Raw genomic sequence first — 5,338 nt, 5'->3', positions numbered from 1 at the left:
TAATTATAGAAGAATTAGAATGTTTTAATTCATATTTATAAAATCCTGACCTTAACAGGACAGTACAGACCATAACTGAAATTTGTTACCCTCCTGCTGCTAGTTTACTTGCCACACCATAATGAACCTTCATATCATCCCTATGACAGCTGTAGTCCAGCTGCAGCATTTGTGTCCCTTTAGTGACCTCCTTTGGGTGGCCCAGCTGCTTGAATCCTACCACATACTAGAGATGGGGAGTTTTTCCTATGATGGGTTTTCTACTGAGGAACTCGCCTCCCTTCTGATCTTTAAAATCTTTGGTATGTTGAATCATCAAGGAAGGGTAAAAGGCACGTACACTTCCCTAGGCATTTCTAGGAAATGTAAAATGATTGTTGAGAGGTGGGTTGTGATGAACTTGATTGCATACAAAGATATTTTCTTACTAGTAGCCTGTTACCACCTGTTGATTCAGGTCTGTGATGATATTTTTATGCACTAAATTAAGATGAAATACAAAAGCAAATAGGCTTTCAGTACTCCATTAAAAAAAGAAAAAATCCAGGATTTTTGTAGCTGATGGTTGCTATCTAGCTTGTAGCTCAAATTGTTTAAATTTTATAAAGACCAAAACCTATGTTATCTGGCATGGCTAATACAAATACATTAAAAGTAGTTACAGGTATGCTATCTAACTTGTAAAAATCTGTAACATTAGTATTTTCAAGCCCATTGTTAAATCTTACTAGCTAAAAGGGGGTCAAAAGTCTATTTTTGAAGCTATGAATTACTTTTATATTTTTAAACAAATAAATTATAATTAAAGAAATGTGTAGTTAATTATTATGTATTTGTTTATCACTAATCTTAAATTATTATAATTTTCTCAGGAGTATGTGTAAATCAGTTTCAAAATGTAAAATTATTAAACATTTTCACTTCAGAATAATATCAAATTCAAGCTGTGGGTGATTGTGTTCCACAGACACTGCAGACAAGAAATGTTTATAGATTTAATGTTATTGAAGAGGGCTGAAGAACTATCATTCACTTTTTCCTCGTATTGAAACATGGAAGGTCAACTCATACACCATTACCTCAGTTTCTTTCACAGTCATCTGCCATGAGCTGGAGCGTCTACTCTAGCTGTGCTCTTCTTCAAAGTAGACTTCAGTTGCCTGTCACCCTTAGCGTAACATACCATTTTTCTTCTGTTAATTTCTGTCCTTCAACCTGTGCATTGTCTTGACATGTTATTTTTTTCTCTGGGTAACCTTCAAGTTGCAGAGACTAATCTCTCCTGAGCCTACTTTAATGGGAATCCTGAACGTGAAGTCCACAAACAGATCTGTTTGCTAGTAATATGGCGGACTACATGATCTATATGATTGATAGCTCTATAGATGCTTCATGTTTTCTCTTTTTGAACCATAAAATGTGGCTGTCCAGGTGCCAGGATTCTAATATAAAGTCCATTGATGCTGTTCCTTCCACTCCTCTTCCTGCTGTAAGGTAAGAACATGTAGTTACAGGATATGTGGAACACTTGCTTTGCTTCAGCTTGTCTTTGTTCAGCTTGTGATTTTTCTCTGTCATCTCAACCTCACTGCTAGAGAAAATGCTTATTGGCAAGAAGGTTCTATTAGGCCAAATAAAAAGGCTTTCAGTCTGGCATTTTGAGCAGAATTTTGTGGCCTCACTTGCTTATACACTGTTCTCATGTAAGGAGTTCAGTTTCATCAGTCTGCTTAGGGACAATGTCCCCCTTGATGAAGGCTCCTTGACTTGTGTTCACTTAATAGTTTTGTGGGTTTGCTGGCTTGATTAGGGTTCCCACAGTGTTCCCAGGTGGAGCTCTAATGGGAGCTGAATCTGATTCTGTTCAAATCACTTCACTGAAAGTGGCTCAGCTGGCAATGTGCCTTATACTGCACCTTTGCATGGCAGTGGTTTTTCACCCTGGCCATAGCACAGCTAGAAAGATAGGAGATACCCAAGGTACTCTTGCTCCACGTGGTGTCCTATATGACCTATTCAAGGTAACTGTTTACCACTGTCACTAGTTAATTTGAAGCAGGAAATGTAACTTGTTTCCCTTTCACTAGCCTCAGATCTACAGGAGAGAAACTTCACTTCAAATTGAGGATGCAAAAAGGGCCTTACTGTATTCACCGCCTGAGCCTTTCAAATGGCCTGCAAAGTTGTGTGTTCTGTTGTGGAGAGGTTCAAAGTAGTGAGTAAGTCTGAAACAAGCAAGGGGTGTCTTTAAGTCTACCGAGAAGGGGCAGCCTTTGGAGGTTAGAGCATCTGCCGCAGCCTGTGATGCGTAGTTGCCCAAAGGCTGAACAGACTAATAGACATCTTGAAGAAATTTGGTTACTGATCACTAAGCCTCTTTTGCTTATCGGTTACAAGAAAAATTGATTTTATCTTCCCAGGAAATTTTTAATGTGCTGATATCTTAAAGCGGTACCTGTTCATTGATAATGAATTTGAAATAAGCTTTGAGCAATTACATATGCTTTTACTGGCGCTTCGCTGTCTCAGTTTTTACTACACAGACGGGAGTTAAGACCATTGTAGAACCTCACTCGTGCTAACTTTTATTTTAAATATGACAGCTCTTAATGCTGCCCTCTTTACTTCCACTTTGATTTTTGCCTCTGGGGTGGGTTTCATCAGTTTGAGAAATAGATGCAATTTTACATTTGCTATCATTTGATACATTTATTTGATTACATTGTTACTTGAGTACATTTGCTATTTACATTTGATAGTAAAGGTAACAATACAAAAATTACAAATATTAACTAGTTTGTAGTTTTGTTATTTTAAGAGATACACCATGTTGAGACAATGTTTTACTTAGGATTGGGTAGTAATGCACCTCATTAGGCATGTGAAGATTGGAAATTCGGTTGAGAGATGTGTTCACGATCTCTGCCTTTGCAGATACACGTGGTGCTGGTGGTAGATAATTTCGTCCTAGTTTGGCAGTTTTACCATTCATAACGACATGTAGTCCTATGATATACGTGGGGACTACATGGCATGAAAAACTGCTCTAATGTTGGAGGGATCTCACTACTATTGGATTAATTTATGCATGTCAAGAGAAAGGGCAGATAAAATAGTCTTCAGATTGTTGAAGGTACTGAGCAGACATCGTATGAGTTTTCTTACATAACTAAGAAAAGAATTGTCAGCTATGTTTAAAATCTCGCTGTAATGAACTTTGCCAAGATTTTTCAGTACTGTTTTAAGCAGTGTTTTCTTCTCTCCTGTAACAGCTAATTTTATCTAAAATTAATTCAGACACTCTCATCTGTTTTTGACAAGAGCTTTTATACTTGCTTCACTGTCAGAAGACAGTAAAAAAGGAAAATACTGAGTTGCTGTTTCAGCCTGCTAGCTTCTTTTTGCTATAATCTCTGTAGCAAGATCCTTCGACTAGTCCCACTAATTCCATGATCAGGGCACAGCACAGAGGCGCACCAGTTGAACAGCAGCCTTGTGGAAAAAGGTAAGAATCATTTCTTGCCAGTCAGCGGGGTGTGGAATAGAGGGGGTTTGTGCTTTTACTGGTCCAAGCAGAAAAGTACAGACAACGTTGTGATCCCCTCTTCAAATGAACAGGTATGTCAGTACTGCAGATTGAGTTGGGGAATACGGTAGTGCTCTGACCCAGAAGTTATGCAGCTTTTTAGTGAAAAGTTTTACAGGGAGCGGGGGCAAGCTCAGCAGGAGAAGAGAGGTGGGGGGCCTGTTTTGGGTTAGTGTTTGTATAGGCTATCGCAGCAAGGGTTGTGGGCTGGCAAGAAAGCAATGAAACTAGCAAACGTTGAAAAGTAATGTGTTGTGAAGGTGGAAGATCTGAAAGGGATCTGACGGTCCAGAGGGAGCAAGATGTTATTCTAAAGCTGGGAGACCACTGACCGTTTCTGGAAGGAGACATGAGAACTTCCCGCAGTGCAGGTTTTACTGTAAGAAGCCACTAAACCCATGCCTTAGCACGTCTAAGAAAACAATTCCAAGATGTTTTTCAGTGCAGCCCTCATTCCGGGATACAGTTTGGGATTTGTGCAAGTTCTGAAAGACTGTATTGGTTTAGGATGGTACAAAAGTAGCATACTTGCCCTCAGGCAAACTGATCACACTTTCAGCAGCTTCAAACTCAATAGTGTGTGTGTATATATATATACATATACTCATCTCATTCTGCAGTTTGCTGTTGAAAGCAAATGCAAACTACAACAGTGACCTTTTCTGTTTTTTGTCCTTAATGGTTAAAATGCCTATCGTGCATGTTCATAATCAGTTATAGTATCTGACTTCAGTTCATCAGTGTTTCTTGCAGAAAAGTAAATAAACCAATGAACTAAAAAGAGATATTTGAAGCATAACTGTCTTTATTGAGAGGCTGGGTTGAGTTCAAGTATTTATTTAGCTCGGGTAACTTACTGAATAGTGCAATAAACCGGCCAACCTGGTTTGCCTGTTTTGCTTCCTTCTCTAAGGCAGCACATGCCTTCTGCGCCTGCCAGGGCATTCTTTATGTTAGCCTTTTTTATGCCTTTATGTTAGCTACTTTGACTGTACCTGTTAGAGGGGTCTCTGAGAGACTACACAGTAGTTTGCCTTTTTTTTTTTTTTTTTTAATGCTTTCATGAATGTGTCTTGCATAACACTGCAAATATTGATAAAGGTCTTGTTGCATGTGATAGAAGTATTTTATAGAGGATGAAAAGAAACTAAAACCACAAAGTCAGCAAATTCCTGCGCACGTGGTAGAGTTTCAGTTGTGAGCTATCCCACTGAAGGAAACGTACAGTTGCTCTTACTAATTTTTTCCTTAGCCCTTCCTTTAAGAACTCTATTTTACAGGCTGAACACCTGTTTTTTGATGTTTCTTCCCTTTTTAGTAAAGGAGATAGGACCAAATATGTCTTTTCAGAGCATTTAGTGTTGTCTGTGAAGCAAGAAAACACAAGTTTAACATGTTTGATCTACTCTGTGCGTGGTCTAGAGGTTTCTAAAACATAAATAGTGTTTCTGCATCCACGTAAACCTTGTTTCACTCAGCTTGCTCAGTGGCATTAAGGTGATTTTGTGTTACAGAAAACTGAAAAATGGGTTACTGCATGCCTTGGGTGTGTGCCTGGCTGGACAAGAGAAGGACTCGCTTTGACAAACGTTGCGTCGTTGCTTTGAATGGAACTAGAGATTATTTTATTTAACTTTTTTACTCTCAGGAGTGTTTTCTGTTCGTATTCTCTCTATAAAAATGAAAGCAAGTACTCCTTAAAGCTGTAACAGCGGGCGCCGCAGCTCGGACACCGTTCCTGGGGGCTGCGGG

Source organism: Charadrius vociferus, unplaced genomic scaffold (genome assembly GCF_000708025.1).
Source record: "Charadrius vociferus isolate BGI_N301 unplaced genomic scaffold, ASM70802v2 scaffold650, whole genome shotgun sequence".
Classification (NCBI taxonomy): Eukaryota; Metazoa; Chordata; class Aves; order Charadriiformes; family Charadriidae; genus Charadrius; species Charadrius vociferus.
Note: the sequence above shows the minus strand (reverse complement) of the source record.